This window comes from Balaenoptera acutorostrata, chromosome 1 (assembly GCF_949987535.1).
Source record: "Balaenoptera acutorostrata chromosome 1, mBalAcu1.1, whole genome shotgun sequence".
Taxonomy (NCBI): domain Eukaryota; kingdom Metazoa; phylum Chordata; class Mammalia; order Artiodactyla; family Balaenopteridae; genus Balaenoptera; species Balaenoptera acutorostrata.
The window spans coordinates 124,553,468-124,572,192 of record NC_080064.1 but is presented as its reverse complement, the minus strand read 5'-3'; positions in this window follow the sequence as shown (position 1 = coordinate 124,572,192).

The following is an 18,725-nucleotide window of genomic DNA, read 5'->3' as shown; positions in this document are numbered from 1 at the left end:
ACGGAATGGAGCTGCTTTACAAGGTAAAAACTGAGCTACCATATGATGCGACAGGGCACCTTTTGAGCCTATTAACTAAGACCACCAGAATCGGAAAGACAGAGGCAGGCAAATGTGCACTGCAGCAATATTGAAATAGCCAAGACATGGAAGCAAAAAAAGGTCCATAAACAGATGAATGGACAAAGACGAAGTGGTATACGTACCAAATGGAATAGAAGCCTCGGGAACAAAATGAACAATGCCATTTTCAGGACTACAGTTGAGCCTAGAAATAATCATATAACGTTAAGTAAGTCAAAAGGGTATGACAGGGGCTTCCCTGGTGGCGCGGTGGTTGAGAATCTGCCTGCTAATGCAGGGGATGCGGGTTCGAGCCCTGGTCTGGGAGGATCCCACGTGCCACGGAGCAACTGGGACCGTGAGCCACAACTGCTGAGCCTGCGCATCTGGAGCCTGTGCCACGCAACGGGAGGGTCCACGATACAGAGAGGCCCGCGCACTGCAATGAAGAGTGGCCCCCGCTTGCCGCAACTAGAGAAAGCCCTCGCACGAAACGAAGACCCAACACAGCTAAATAAATAGATAAATAAATAAATAAAGTAGCTATTAATTTTTAAAAAAGGGGATGACAAATATCCTATGATATCATTTATACATGTTATCCTAAGATTGCTACCAATGAACATATTTCCACAAAAAAAGACACTCACAGACTTATCAAATAAACTAATGGTTAGCCAAAATGAAAGGTGGGAGGATGGGTAAATTAGGACTATGGCGCTAACATACATATAGTAATGTTTGTTAAATGTATATAAACATATAACATATAAACTATATAATATATATAATCACAATACCTTTAAAATATACATTCTGTAATCACATACATGCTAACAGGATGGGAAGATGAACAGACATATGTATGAATCATGGAGCAGATTCTGTACAGCCAGACAATCAAAACACTCTAATCAAATTTACTCCGATAAGAAATAGAAATTAAATTTAAAAAACAAACATATGTAAGGAGACATAAAGTTCTGGGGGCTTGTCCCAGCACATTCCACTCTAGTTTACAACCTCGGAACACTACCTCCTGTAAGACTCTGTTGCCCTAGTAGCAAGAGTTGAGAACGTAATAATGCTGCCGCCTTGTGGCTGTTTCCCACAACAGCAGCTTTAAACCCAGTGCTAATGGTTGCTTACGAGTCACAAGGACTGCAGGGCTCTAAATGACACCTGCCCTCAAAAAAGGCCCTGGGGTAGGGAATAGGCAAGAAAATTCAACACATGAGAAATTTTTCAAGAAGTCAATATGAAGAGGGAAGTTGTACTCACTCTTTATCAAAAATGGAAAAGAAAAAAAAGGATATGCTTAAAGCTCAGTATAAGGAATTATTAGCCACATGCAAATTCAAATTCAAAAAGGTTTCAGCTCACACCAGTCATGACCATCAGCAAAAAGACTACAAACTATAAATGCAGAAGGGGTTTTAGAAAAATGTGTACCTTCTAGCCGCTGGTGGGATGTAAAGTGGTAACAGCACTAACGAAAACTGAATGGAGCTGCTACAAAGGTAAAAATTGAGCTACCATATGATGCGGCAGGGCACCTTTTGGGCCTATAACCTAAGACCACCAGAATCGGAAAGACAGAGGCAGGGAAATGTGAACTGCAACAACATTGATATAGCCAAGACATGGAAGCAAAAAAAGGTCCATAAACAGATTAATGGACAAAGACGAAGTGGTGTACGTACCAAATGGAATAGAAGCCTCGGGAACAAAATGAACAATGCCGCTTTCAGGACTACAGTTGAGCCTACAAATAGTCATATAAGGTTAAGTAAGTAAAAAGGGTATGACAGGGGCTTCCCTGGTGGCGCAGTGGTTGAGAATCTGCCTGCTAATGCAGGGGACGCGGGTTCGAGCCCTGGTCTGGGAGGATCCCACGTGCCACGGAGCAACTGGGACCGTGAGACACAACTGCTGAGCCTGCGCATCTGGAGCCTGTGCCCCACAACGGGAGGGACCACGATAGTGAGAGGCCCGCACACCGCAATGAAGAGAGGCCCCCGCTTGCCGCAACTAGAGAAAGCCCTCGCACGAAACGAAGACCCAACACAGCTAAATAAATAGATAAATAAATAAATAAAGTAGCTATTAATTTAAAAAAATGGGTATGACAAATATCCTATGATATCATTTATACATGTTATCCTAAGATTGCTACCAATGAACATATTTCCACAAAAAAAGACACTCACAGACTTATCAAATAAACTAATGGTTAGCCAAAATGAAAGGTGGGAGGATGGGTAAATTAGGACTATGGCGTTTACATACATATAGTAATGTTTGTTTAATGTATATAAACATATAACATATAAACTATATAAATTATATAATCACAATACCTTTAAAATATACATTCTGTAATCACATACATGCTAACAGGATCCGAAGATGAACAGACATATGTATGAATCATTGGGCAGATTCTGTACATCCAGACAATCAAAACACTCTAATCAAATTTACTCCGATAAGAAATAGAAATTAAATTTAAAAAACAAACATAAGTAAGGAGACATAAAGTTCTGGGGGCTTGTCCCAGCACATTCCACTCTAGTTTACAACCTCGGAACACTACCTCCAGGAAGACTCTGTTGCCCTAGTAACAAGAGCTGAGAACGTAATAATGCTGCCGCCTTGTGGCTGTTTCCCACAACAGCAGCTTTAAACCCAGTGCTAATGGTTGCTTACGAGTCACAAGGACTGCAGGGCTCTAAATGACACCTGCCCTCAAAAAAGGCCCTGGGGTAGGGAATAGGCAAGAAAATTCAACACATGAGAAATTTTTCAAGAAGTCAATATGAAGAGGGAAGTTGTACTCACTCTTTAACAAAAAAAGGAAAAGAAGAAAAAGGGGATGCCTAAAGCTCAGTATAAGGAATGATTAGCCACATGCCTATCCAACCTCCAAAAAGGTTTCAGCTCACACAGGTCAAATGGCCATCAGCAAAAAGTCCACAAACTATAAATGCAGAAGGGGTTTTAGAGAACTCTGTACCTCCTAGCTCTGGTGGGATCTTAAGTGGTAACAGCACTAACAAAAACGGAATGGAGCTGCTTTAGAAGGTAAAAACTGAGCTACCATATGATGTGACAGGGCACCTTTTGAGCCTATTAACTAAGACCACCAGAATCGGAAAGACAGAGGCAGGCAAATGTGCACTGCAGCAATATTGAAATAGCCAAGACATGGAAGCAAAAAAAAGATCCATAAACAGATGAATGGACAAAGACGAAGTGGTGTACGTAGCAAATGGAATAGAAGCCTCGGGAACAAAATGAACAATGCCTTTTTCAGGACTACAGTTGAGCCTAGAAATAATCATATAAGGTTAAGTAAGTCAAAAGGGTATGACAGGGGCTTCCCTGGTGGCGCAGTGATTGAGAATCTGCCTGCTAATGCAGGGGACGCGGGTTCGAGCCCTGGTCTGGGAGGATCCCACGTGCCACGGAGCAACTGGGACCGTGAGCCACAACTGCTGAGCCTGCACATCTGGAGCCTGTGCCCCGCAAGGGGAGGGGCCACGATAGTGAGAGGCCCGCGCACCGCAATGAAGAGTGGCCCCCGCTTGCCGCAACTAGAGAAAGCCCTCGCACGAAACGAAGACCCAACACAGCTAAATAAATAGATAAATAAATAAATAAATAAATAAACAAAGTAGCTATTAATTTAAAAAAAAGGGTATGAGAAATATCCTATGATATCATTTATACATGTTATCCTAAGATTGCTACCAATGAACATATTTCCACAAAAAAAGACACTCACAGACTTATCAAATAAACTAATGGTTAGCCAAAATGAAAGGTGGGAGGATGGGTAAATTAGGACTATGGCGTTTACATACATATAGTAATGTTTGTTAAATGTATATAAACATATAACATATAAACTATATAAATTATATAATCACAATACCTTTAAAATATACATTCTGCAATCACATACATGCCAACAGGATCCGAAGATGCACAGACATATGTATGAATCATTGAGCAGATTCTGTACAGCCAGACAATCAAAACACTCTAATCAAATTTACTCCGATAAGAAATAGAAATTAAATTTAAAAAACAAACATAAGTAAGGAGACATAAAGTTCTGGGGGCTTGTCCCAGCACATTCCACTCTAGTTTACAACCTCGGAACACTACCTCCAGGAAGACTCTGTTGCCCTAGTAACAAGAGTTGAGAACGTAATAATGCTGCCGCCTTGTGGCTGTTTCCCACAACAGCAGCTTTATACCCAGTGCCAATTGTTGCTTAATAGTCACAAGGACTGCAGGGCTCTAAATGACACCTGCCCTCAAAAAATGCCCTGCGGTAGGGAATAGGCAAGAAAATTCAAGACATGAGAAAATTTTCAAGAAGTCAATAAGAGGAGGGAAGTTGTACTCACGCTTTAAAAAAAAGGAAAAGTAAAAAAAGGACATGCCTAAAGCTCAGTATAAGGAATTATTAGCCATAGGCAAATTCAAATTCAAAAAGGTTTCAGCTCACACCAGTCATGACCATCAGCAAAAAGTCTACAAACTATAAATGCTGAAGGGGTTTTAGAGAACTGTGTACCTTCTAGCTGCTGGTGGGATGTAAAGTGGTAACAGCACTAACGCAAACTGAATCGAGCTGCTTTACAAGGTAAAAACTGAGCTACCATATGATGCGGCAGGGCACCTTTTGGGCCTATAACCTAAGACCACCAGAATCGGAAAGACAGAGGCAGGCAAATGTGCACTGCAGCCATATTGAAATAGCCAAGAAATGGAAGCAAAAAAAGATCCATAAACAGATGAATGGACAAAAAGAAGACGTATATGGACAGCATGGAATAGTAGCCTCGGAAAAAAAATAAACAATGCCGTGTTCAGGACTACAGTTGAGCCTAGAAATAATCATATAAGGTTAAGTAAGTCAAAAAGGTATGACAAATATCCTCTGATATCATTTATACATGTTATCCTAAGATTGCTACCAATGAACATATTTCCACAAAAAAAGACACTCACAGACTTATCAAATAAACTAATTGTTAGCCAAAATGAAAGGTGGGAGGATGGGTAAATTAGGACTATGGGGTTAACATACATATAGTAATGTTTGTTAAATGTATATAAACAAAAAACATACAAACTATATAAATTATATAATCACAATACCTTTAAAATATACATTCTGTAATTCCATACATGCTAACATGATCCGAAGAGGAACAGACATATGTGTGAATCATTGCGTAGATTCTGTACAGCCAGACAATCAAAACACTCTAATCAAATTTACTCCGATAAGAAATAGAAATTAAATTTAAAAAACAAACATAAGTAAGGAGACATAAAGTTCTGGGGGCTTGTCCCAGCACATTCCACTCTAGTTTACAACCTCGGAACACTACCTCCAGGAAGACTCTGTTGCCCTAGTAACAAGAATTGAGAATGTAATAATGCTGCTGCCTTGTGGCTGTTTCCCACAACAGCAGCTTTAAACACACTGCTAATGGTTGCTTCATAGTCACAAGGATTGCAGGGCTCTAAATGACACCTGCCCTCAAGAAATGCCCTGGAGTGGGGAATAGGCAAGAAAATTCAACACATGAGAAATTTTTCAAGAAGTCAATATGAAGAGGGAAGTTGTACTCACTCTTTAACAAAAAAAGGAAAAGAAGAAAAAGGGGATGCCTAAAGCTCAGTATAAGGAATGATTAGCCACATGCCTATCCAACCTCCAAAAAGGTTTCAGCTCACACAGGTCAAATGGCCATCAGCAAAAAGTCCACAAACTATAAATGCAGAAGGGGTATTAGACAACTCTGTACCTCCTAGCTCTGGTGGGATCTAAAGTGGTAACAGCACTAACAAAAACGGAATGGAGCTGCTTTACAAGGTAAAAACTGAGCTACCATATGATGCGACAGGGCACCTTTTGAGCCTATTAACTAAGACCACCAGAATCGGAAAGACAGAGACAGGCAAATGTGCACTGCAGCAATATTGAAATAGCCAAGACATACAAGCAAAAAAAAGGTCCATAAACAGATGAATGGACAAAGACGAAATGGTATACGTACCAAATGGAATAGTAGCTTCGGGAACAAAATAAACAATGCCGTTTTCAGGACTACAGTTGAGCCTAGAAATAATCATATAAGGTTAAGTAAGTCAAAAGGGTATGACAAATATCCTATGATATCATTTATACATGTTATCCTAAGATTGCTACCAATGAACATATTTCCAGAAAAACAGACACTCACAGACTTATCAAATAAACTAATGGTTAGCCAAAATGAAAGGTGGGAGGATGGGTAAATTAGGACTATGGCGTTTACATACATATACTAATGTATGTTAAATGTATATAAACATATAACAGATAAACTATATGAATTATATAATCACCAATACCTTTAAAATATACATTGTGTAATCACATACATGCTAACAGGATCCGAAGATGAACAGACATATGTATGAATCATTGAGCCGATTCTGTACAGCCAGACAATCAAAACACTCTAATCAAATTTACTCCGATAAGAAATAGAAATTAAATTTAAAAAACAAACATATGTAAGGAGACATAAACTTCTCCGGGCTTCTCCCAGCACATTCCACTCTAATTTATAACCTCGGAACACTACCTAGAGGAAGACTCTGTTGCCCTAGTAACAAGAGTTGAGAACGTAATAATGCTGCCGCCTTGTGGCTGTTTCCCACAACAGCAGCTTTATACCCAGTGCCAATTGTTGCTTAATAGTCACAAGGACTGCAGGGCTCTAAATGACACCTGCCCTCAAAAAATGCCCTGCGGTAGGGAATAGGCAAAAAAATTCAAGACATGAGAAAATTTTCAAGAAGTCAATAAGAGGAGGGAAGTTGTACTCACTCTTTAAAAAAAAGGAAAAGAAAAAAGAGGACATGCCTAAAGCTCAGTATAAGGAATTATTAGCCACAGGCAAATTCAAATTCAAAAAGGTTTCAGCTCACACCAATCATGACCATCAGCAAAAAGTCTACAAACTATAAATGCTGAAGGGGTTTTAGAGAACTGTGTACCTTCTAGCTGCTGGTGGGATGTAAAGTGATAACAGCTCTAACGCAAACTGAATCGAGCTGCTTTACAGGGTAAAAACTGAGCTACCATATGATGCGGCAGGGCACCTTTTGGGCCTATAACTTAAGACCACCAGATTCGGAAAGACAGAGGCAGGCAAATGTGCACTGCAGCAATATTGAAATAGCCAAGAAATGGAAACAAAAAAAGATCCATAAACAGATGAATGGACAAAGAAGAAGTGGTATATCGACAGAATGGAATAGTAGCCTCGGGAACAAAATGAACAATGCCGTGTTCAGGACTACAGTTGAGCCTAGAAATAATCATATAAGGTTAAGTAAGTCAATAGGGTATGACAGGGGCTTCCCTGGTGGCGCAGTGGTTGAGAATCTGCCTGCTAATGCAGGGGACGCGGGTTCGAGCCCTGGTCTGGGAGGATCCCACGTGCCACGGAGCAACTGGGACCGTGAGCCACAACTGCTGAGCCTGCGCATCTGGAGCCTGTGACCCGTAACGGGAGGGGCCACGATAGTGAGAGGCCTGCGCACCGCAATGAAGAGTGGCTCCCGCTTGCCACAACTAGAGAAAGCCCTCGCACGAAACGAAGACCCAACACAGCTAAATAAATAGATAAATAAATAAATAAATAAATAAATAAAGTAGCTATTAATTTAAAAAAAAAAGGTATGACAAATATCCTATGATATCATTTACACATGTTATCCTAAGATTGCTACCAATGAACATATTTCCACAAAAAAAGACACTCACAGACTTATCAAATAAACTAATGGTTAGCCAAAATGAAAGGTGGGAGGATGGGTAAATTAGGACTATGGCGTTTACATACATATAGTAATGTTTGTTAAATGTATATAAACAAATAACATATAAACTATATAAATTATATAATCACAATACCTTTAAAATATACATTCTGTAATCACATACATGCCAACAGGATCCGAAGATGCACAGACATATGTATGAATCATTGAGCAGATTCTGTACAGCCAGACAATCAAAACACTCTAATCAAATTTACTCCAATAAGAAATAGAAATTAAATTTAAAAAACAAACATAAGGAAGGAGACATAAAGTTCTGGGGGCTTGTCCCAGCACATTCCACTCTAGTTTACAACCTCGGAACACTACCTCCAGGAAGACTCTGTTGCCCTAGTAGCAAGAGTTGAGAACGTAATAATGCTGCCGCCTTGTGGCTGTTTCCCACAACAGCAGCTTTAAACCCACTGCTAATGGTTGCTTCATAGTCACAAGGATTGCAGGGCTCTAAATGACACCTGCCCTCAAGAAATGCCCTGGAGTGGGGAATAGGCAAGAAAATTCAACACATGAGAAATTTTTCAAGAAGTCAATATGAAGAGGGAAGTTGTACTCACTCTTTATCAAAAATGGAAAAGAAAAAAAGGATATGCTTAAAGCTCAGTATAAGGAATTATTAGCCACATGCAAATTCAAATTCAAAAAGGTTTCAGCTCACACCAATCATGACCATCAGCAAAAAGACTACAAACTATAAATGCAGAAGGGGTTTTAGAAAAATGTGTACCTTCTAGCCGCTGGTGGGATGTAAAGTGGTAACAGCACTAACGAAAACTGAATGGAGCTGCTACAAAGGTAAAAATTGAGCTACCATATGATGCGGCAGGGCACCTTTTGGGCCTATAACCTAAGACCACCAGAATCGGAAAGACAGAGGCAGGGAAATGTGAACTGCAACAACATTGATATAGCCAAGACATGGAAGCAAAAAAAGGTCCATAAACAGATTAATGGACAAAGACGAAGTGGTGTACGTACCAAATGGAATAGAAGCCTCGGGAACAAAATGAACAATGCCGCTTTCAGGACTACAGTTGAGCCTACAAATAGTCATATAAGGTTAAGTAAGTAAAAAGGGTATGACAGGGGCTTCCCTGGTGGCACAGTGGTTGAGAATCTGCCTGCTAATGCAGGGGACGCGGGTTCGAGCCCTGGTCTGGGAGGATCCCACGTGCCACGGAGCAACTGGGACCGTGAGACACAACTGCTGAGCCTGCGCATCTGGAGCCTGTGCCCCACAACGGGAGGGACCACGATAGTGAGAGGCCCGCACACCGCAATGAAGAGAGGCCCCCGCTTGCCGCAACTAGAGAAAGCCCTCGCACGAAACGAAGACCCAACACAGCTAAATAAATAGATAAATAAATAAATAAAGTAGCTATTAATTTAAAAAAAAGGGTATGAGAAATATCCTATGATATCATTTATACATGTTATCCTAAGATTGCTACCAATGAACATATTTCCACAAAAAAAGACACTCACAGACTTATCAAATAAACTAATGGTTAGCCAAAATGAAAGGTGGGAGGATGGGTAAATTAGGACTATGGCGTTTACATACATATAGTAATGTTTGTTTAATGTATATAAACATATAACATATAAACTATATAAATTATATAATCACAATACCTTTAAAATATACATTCTGTAATCACATACATGCTAACAGGATCCGAAGATGAACAGACATATGTATGAATCATTGGGCAGATTCTGTACATCCAGACAATCAAAACACTCTAATCAAATTTACTCCAATAAGAAATAGAAATTAAATTTAAAAAACAAACATAAGGAAGGAGACATAAAGTTCTGGGGGCTTGTCCCAGCACATTCCACTCTAGTTTACAACCTCGGAACACTACCTCCAGGAAGACTCTGTTGCCCTAGTAACAAGAGCTGAGAACGTAATAATGCTGCCGCCTTGTGGCTGTTTCCCACAACAGCAGCTTTAAACCCAGTGCTAATGGTTGCTTACGAGTCACAAGGACTGCAGGGCTCTAAATGACACCTGCCCTCAAAAAAGGCCCTGGGGTAGGGAATAGGCAAGAAAATTCAACACATGAGAAATTTTTCAAGAAGTCAATATGAAGAGGGAAGTTGTACTCACTCTTTAACAAAAAAAGGAAAAGAAGAAAAAGGGGATGCCTAAAGCTCAGTATAAGGAATGATTAGCCACATGCCTATCCAACCTCCAAAAAGGTTTCAGCTCACACAGGTCAAATGGCCATCAGCAAAAAGTCCACAAACTGTAAATGCAGAAGGGGTTTTAGAGAACTCTGTACCTCCTAGCTCTGGTGGGATCTTAAGTGGTAACAGCACTAACAAAAACGGAATGGAGCTGCTTTAGAAGGTAAAAACTGAGCTACCATATGATGCGACAGGGCACCTTTTGAGCCTATTAACTAAGACCACCAGAATCGGAAAGACAGAGGCAGGCAAATGTGCACTGCAGCAATATTGAAATAGCCAAGACATGGAAGAAAAAAAAGATCCATAAACAGATGAATGGACAAAGACGAAGTGGTGTACGTAGCAAATGGAATAGAAGCCTCGGGAACAAAATGAACAATGCCTTTTTCAGGACTACAGTTGAGCCTAGAAATAATCATATAAGGTTAAGTAAGTCAAAAGGGTATGACAGGGGCTTCCCTGGTGGCGCAGTGATTGAGAATCTGCCTGCTAATGCAGGGGACGCGGGTTCGAGCCCTGGTCTGGGAGGATCCCACGTGCCACGGAGCAACTGGGACCGTGAGCCACAACTGCTGAGCCTGCACATCTGGAGCCTGTGCCCCGCAAGGGGAGGGGCCACGATAGTGAGAGGCCCGCGCACCGCAATGAAGAGTGGCCCCCGGTTGCCGCAACTAGAGAAAGCCCTCGCACGAAACGAAGACCCAACACAGCTAAATAAATAGATAAATAAATAAATAAATAAATAAATAAAGTAGCTATTAATTTAAAAAAAAGGGTATGACAAATATCCTATGATATCATTTATACATGTTATCCTAAGATTGCTACCAATGAACATATTTCCACAAAAAAAGACACTCACAGACTTATCAAATAAACTAATGGTTAGCCAAAATGAAAGGTGGGAGGATGGGTAAATTAGGACTATGGCGTTTACATACATATAGTAATGTTTGTTAAATGTATATAAACATATAACATATAAACTATATAAATTATATAATCACAATACCTTTAAAATATACATTCTGTAATCACATACATGCCAACAGGATCCGAAGATGCACAGACATATGTATGAATCATTGAGCAGATTCTGTACAGCCAGACAATCAAAACACTCTAATCAAATTTACTCCGATAAGAAATAGAAATTAAATTTAAAAAACAAACATAAGTAAGGAGACATAAAGTTCTGGGGGCTTGTCCCAGCACATTCCACTCTAGTTTACAACCTCGGAACACTACCTCCAGGAAGACTCTGTTGCCCTAGTAACAAGAGTTGAGAACGTAATAATGCTGCCGCCTTGTGGCTGTTTCCCACAACAGCAGCTTTATACCCAGTGCCAATTGTTGCTTAATAGTCACAAGGACTGCAGGGCTCTAAATGACACCTGCCCTCAAAAAATGCCCTGCGGTAGGGAATAGGCAAGAAAATTCAAGACATGAGAAAATTTTCAAGAAGTCAATAAGAGGAGGGAAGTTGTACTCACGCTTTAAAAAAAAGGAAAAGTAAAAAAAGGACATGCCTAAAGCTCAGTATAAGGAATTATTAGCCATAGGCAAATTCAAATTCAAAAAGGTTTCAGCTCACACCAGTCATGACCATCAGCAAAAAGTCTACAAACTATAAATGCTGAAGGGGTTTTAGAGAACTGTGTACCTTCTAGCTGCTGGTGGGATGTAAAGTGGTAACAGCACTAACGCAAACTGAATCGAGCTGCTTTACAAGGTAAAAACTGAGCTACCATATGATGCGGCAGGGCACCTTTTGGGCCTATAACCTAAGACCACCAGAATCGGAAAGACAGAGGCAGGCAAATGTGCACTGCAGCCATATTGAAATAGCCAAGAAATGGAAGCAAAAAAAGATCCATAAACAGATGAATGGACAAAAAGAAGACGTATATGGACAGCATGGAATAGTAGCCTCGGAAAAAAAATAAACAATGCCGTGTTCAGGACTACAGTTGAGCCTAGAAATAATCATATAAGGTTAAGTAAGTCAAAAAGGTATGACAAATATCCTCTGATATCATTTATACATGTTATCCTAAGATTGCTACCAATGAACATATTTCCACAAAAAAAGACACTCACAGACTTATCAAATAAACTAATTGTTAGCCAAAATGAAAGGTGGGAGGATGGGTAAATTAGGACTATGGGGTTAACATACATATAGTAATGTTTGTTAAATGTATATAAACAAAAAACATACAAACTATATAAATTATATAATCACAATACCTTTAAAATATACATTCTGTAATTCCATACATGCTAACATGATCCGAAGAGGAACAGACATATGTGTGAATCATTGCGTAGATTCTGTACAGCCAGACAATCAAAACACTCTAATCAAATTTACTCCGATAAGAAATAGAAATTAAATTTAAAAAACAAACATAAGTAAGGAGACATAAAGTTCTGGGGGCTTGTCCCAGCACATTCCACTCTAGTTTACAACCTCGGAACACTACCTCCAGGAAGACTCTGTTGCCCTAGTAACAAGAATTGAGAATGTAATAATGCTGCTGCCTTGTGGCGGTTTCCCACAACAGCAGCTTTAAACACACTGCTAATGGTTGCTTCATAGTCACAAGGATTGCAGGGCTCTAAATGACACCTGCCCTCAAGAAATGCCCTGGAGTGGGGAATAGGCAAGAAAATTCAACACATGAGAAATTTTTCAAGAAGTCAATATGAAGAGGGAAGTTTTACTCACTCTTTATCAAAAAAAGGAAAAGAAGAAAAAGGGGATGCCTAAAGCTCAGTATAAGGAATGATTAGCCACATGCCTATCCAACCTCCAAAAAGGTTTCAGCTCACACAGGTCAAATGGCCATCAGCAAAAAGTCCACAAACTATAAATGCAGAAGGGGTTTTAGAGAACTCTGTACCTCCTAGCTCTGGTGGGATCTAAAGTGGTAACAGCACTAACAAAAACGGAATGGAGCTGCTTTACAAGGTAAAAACTGAGCTACCATATGATGCGACAGGGCACCTTTTGAGCCTATTAACTAAGACCACCAGAATCGGAAAGACAGAGACAGGCAAATGTGCACTGCAGCAATATTGAAATAGCCAAGACATACAAGCAAAAAAAAGGTCCATAAACAGATGAATGGACAAAGACGAAATGGTATACGTACCAAATGGAATAGTAGCTTCGGGAACAAAATAAACAATGCCGTTTTCAGGACTACAGTTGAGCCTAGAAATAATCATATAAGGTTAAGTAAGTCAAAAGGGTATGACAAATATCCTATGATATCATTTATACATGTTATCCTAAGATTGCTACCAATGAACATATTTCCAGAAAAACAGACACTCACAGACTTATCAAATAAACTAATGGTTAGCCAAAATGAAAGGTGGGAGGATGGGTAAATTAGGACTATGGCGTTTACATACATATACTAATGTATGTTAAATGTATATAAACATATAACAGATAAACTATATGAATTATATAATCACCAATACCTTTAAAATATACATTGTGTAATCACATACATGCTAACAGGATCCGAAGATGAACAGACATATGTATGAATCATTGAGCCGATTCTGTACAGCCAGACAATCAAAACACTCTAATCAAATTTACTCCGATAAGAAATAGAAATTAAATTTAAAAAACAAACATATGTAAGGAGACATAAACTTCTCCGGGCTTCTCCCAGCACATTCCACTCTAATTTATAACCTCGGAACACTACCTAGAGGAAGACTCTGTTGCCCTAGTAACAAGAGTTGAGAACGTAATAATGCTGCCGCCTTGTGGCTGTTTCCCACAACAGCAGCTTTATACCCAGTGCCAATTGTTGCTTAATAGTCACAAGGACTGCAGGGCTCTAAATGACACCTGCCCTCAAAAAATGCCCTGCGGTAGGGAATAGGCAAAAAAATTCAAGACATGAGAAAATTTTCAAGAAGTCAATAAGAGGAGGGAAGTTGTACTCACTCTTTAAAAAAAAGGAAAAGAAAAAAGAGGACATGCCTAAAGCTCAGTATAAGGAATTATTAGCCACAGGCAAATTCAAATTCAAAAAGGTTTCAGCTCACACCAATCATGACCATCAGCAAAAAGTCTACAAACTATAAATGCTGAAGGGGTTTTAGAGAACTGTGTACCTTCTAGCTGCTGGTGGGATGTAAAGTGATAACAGCTCTAACGCAAACTGAATCGAGCTGCTTTACAGGGTAAAAACTGAGCTACCATATGATGCGGCAGGGCACCTTTTGGGCCTATAACTTAAGACCACCAGAATCGGAAAGACAGAGGCAGGCAAATGTGCACTGCAGCAATATTGAAATAGCCAAGAAATGGAAACAAAAAAAGATCCATAAACAGATGAATGGACAAAGAAGAAGTGGTATATCGACAGAATGGAATAGTAGCCTCGGGAACAAAATGAACAATGCCGTGTTCAGGACTACAGTTGAGCCTAGAAATAATCATATAAGGTTAAGTAAGTCAATAGGGTATGACAGGGGCTTCCCTGGTGGCGCAGTGGTTGAGAATCTGCCTGCTAATGCAGGGGACGCGGGTTCGAGCCCTGGTCTGGGAGGATCCCACGTGCCACGGAGCAACTGGGACCGTGAGCCACAACTGCTGAGCCTGCGCATCTGGAGCCTGTGACCCGTAACGGGAGGGGCCACGATAGTGAGAGGCCTGCGCACCGCAATGAAGAGTGGCTCCCGCTTGCCACAACTAGAGAAAGCCCTCGCACGAAACGAAGACCCAACACAGCTAAATAAATAGATAAATAAATAAATAAATAAATAAATAAAGTAGCTATTAATTTAAAAAAAAAAGGTATGACAAATATCCTATGATATCATTTACACATGTTATCCTAAGATTGCTACCAATGAACATATTTCCACAAAAAAAGACACTCACAGACTTATCAAATAAACTAACGGTTAGCCAAAATGAAAGGTGGGAGGATGGGTAAATTAGGACTATGGCGTTTACATACATATAGTAATGTTTGTTAAATGTATATAAACAAATAACATATAAACTATATAAATTATATAATCACAATACCTTTAAAATATACATTCTGTAATTCCATACATGCTAACATGATCCGAAGAGGAACAGACATATGTGTGAATCATTGCGTAGATTCTGTACAGCCAGACAATCAAAACACTCTAATCAAATTTACTCCGATAAGAAATAGAAATTAAATTTAAAAAACAAACATAAGTAAGGAGACATAAAGTTCTGGGGGCTTGTCCCAGCACATTCCACTCTAGTTTACAACCTCGGAACACTACCTCCAGGAAGACTCTGTTGCCCTAGTAACAAGAATTGAGAATGTAATAATGCTGCTGCCTTGTGGCTGTTTCCCACAACAGCAGCTTTAAACACACTGCTAATGGTTGCTTCATAGTCACAAGGATTGCAGGGCTCTAAATGACACCTGCCCTCAAGAAATGCCCTGGAGTGGGGAATAGGCAAGAAAATTCAACACATGAGAAATTTTTCAAGAAGTCAATATGAAGAGGGAAGTTGTACTCACTCTTTAACAAAAAAAGGAAAAGAAGAAAAAGGGGATGCCTAAAGCTCAGTATAAGGAATGATTAGCCACATGCCTATCCAACCTCCAAAAAGGTTTCAGCTCACACAGGTCAAATGGCCATCAGCAAAAAGTCCACAAACTATAAATGCAGAAGGGGTTTTAGAGAACTCTGTACCTCCTAGCTCTGGTGGGATCTAAAGTGGTAACAGCACTAACAAAAACGGAATGGAGCTGCTTTACAAGGTAAAAACTGAGCTACCATATGATGCGACAGGGCACCTTTTGAGCCTATTAACTAAGACCACCAGAATCGGAAAGACAGAGACAGGCAAATGTGCACTGCAGCAATATTGAAATAGCCAAGACATACAAGCAAAAAAAAGGTCCATAAACAGATGAATGGACAAAGACGAAATGGTATACGTACCAAATGGAATAGTAGCTTCGGGAACAAAATGAACAATGCCATTTTCAGGACTACAGTTGAGCCTAGAAATAATCATATAAGGTTAAGTAAGTCAAAAGGGTATGACAAATATCCTATGATATCATTTATACATGTTATCCTAAGATTGCTACCAATGAACATATTTCCACAAAAACAGACACTCACAGACTTATCAAATAAACTAATGGTTAGCCAAAATGAAAGGTGGGAGGATGGGTAAATTAGGACTATGGCGTTTACATACATATACTAATGTATGTTAAATGTATATAAACATATAACAGATAAACTATATGAATTATATAATCACCAATACCTTTAAAATATACATTGTGTAATCACATACATGCTAACAGGATCCGAAGATGAACAGACATATGTATGAATCATTGAGCCGATTCTGTACAGCCAGACAATCAAAACACTCTAATCAAATTTACTCCGATAAGAAATAGAAATTAAATTTAAAAAACAAACATATGTAAGGAGACATAAACTTCTCCGGGCTTCTCCCAGCACATTCCACTCTAATTTATAACCTCGGAACACTACCTAGAGGAAGACTCTGTTGCCCTAGTAACAAGAGTTGAGAACGTAATAATGCTGCCGCCTTGTGGCTGTTTCCCACAACAGCAGCTTTATACCCAGTGCCAATTGTTGCTTAATAGTCACAAGGACTGCAGGGCTCTAAATGACACCTGCCCTCAAAAAATGCCCTTTTGTAGGGAATGGGCAAAAAAATTCAAGACATGAGAAAATTTTCAAGAAGTCAATAAGAGGAGGGAAGTTGTACTCACTCTTTAAAAAAAAGGAAAAGAAAAAAGAGGACATGCCTAAAGCTCAGTATAAGGAATTATTAGCCACAGGCAAATTCAAATTCAAAAAGGTTTCAGCTCACACCAATCATGACCATCAGCAAAAAGTCTACAAACTATAAATGCTGAAGGGGTTTTAGAGAACTGTGTACCTTCTAGCTGCTGGTGGGATGTAAAGTGATAACAGCTCTAACGCAAACTGAATCGAGCTGCTTTACAGGGTAAAAACTGAGCTACCATATGATGCGGCAGGGCACCTTTTGGGCCTATAACTTAAGACCACCAGAATCGGAAAGACAGAGGCAGGCAAATGTGCACTGCAGCAATATTGAAATAGCCAAGAAATGGAAACAAAAAAAGATCCATAAACAGATGAATGGACAAAGAAGAAGTGGTATATCGACAGAATGGAATAGTAGCCTCGGGAACAAAATGAACAATGCCGTGTTCAGGACTACAGTTGAGCCTAGAAATAATCATATAAGGTTAAGTAAGTCAATAGGGTATGACAGGGGCTTCCCTGGTGGCGCAGTGGTTGAGAATCTGCCTGCTAATGCAGGGGACGCGGGTTCGAGCCCTGGTCTGGGAGGATCCCACGTGCCACGGAGCAACTGGGACCGTGAGCCACAACTGCTGAGCCTGCGCATCTGGAGCCTGTGACCCGTAACGGGAGGGGCCACGATAGTGAAAGGCCTGCGCACCGCAATGAAGAGTGGCTCCCGCTTGCCACAACTAGAGAAAGCCCTCGCACGAAACGAAGACCCAACACAGCTAAATAAATAGATAAATAAATAAATAAATAAATAAATAAAGTAGCTATTAATTTAAAAAAAAAAGGTATGACAAATATCCTATGATATCATTTACACATGTTATCCTAAGATTGCTACCAATGAACATATTTCCACAAAAAAAGACACTCACAGACTTATCAAATAAACTAATGGTTAGCCAAAATGAAAGGTGGGAGGATGGGTAAATTAGGACTATGGCGTTTATATACATATAGTAATGTTTGTTAAATGTATATAAACAAATAACATATAAACTATATAAATTATATAATCACAATACCTTTAAAATATACATTCTGTAATCACATACATGCCAACAGGATCCGAAGATGCACAGACATATGTATGAATCATTGAGCAGATTCTGTACAGCCAGACAATCAAAACACTCTAATCAAATTTACTCCAATAAGAAATAGAAATTAAATTTAAAAAACAAACATAAGGAAGGAGACATAAAGTTCTGGGGGCTTGTCCCAGCACATTCCACTCTAGTTTACAACCTCGGAACACTACCTCCAGGAAGACTCTGTTGCCCTAGTAGCAAGAGTTGAGAACGTAATAATGCTGCCGCCTTGTGGCTGATTCCCACAACAGCAGCTTTAAACCCACTGCTAATGGTTGCTTCATAGTCACAAGGATTGCAGGGCTCTAAATGACACCTGCCCTCAAGAAATGCCCTGGAGTGGGGAAGAGGCAAGAAAATTCAACACATGAGAAATTTTTCAAGAAGTCAATATGAAGAGGGAAGTTGTACTCACTCTTTATCAAAAATGGAAAAGAAAAAAAGGATATGCTTAAAGCTCAGTATAAGGAATTATTAGCCACATGCAAATTCAAATTCAAAAAGGTTTCAGCTCACACCAATCATGACCATCAGCAAAAAGACTACAAACTATAAATGCAGAAGGGGTTTTAGAAAAATGTGTACCTTCTAGCC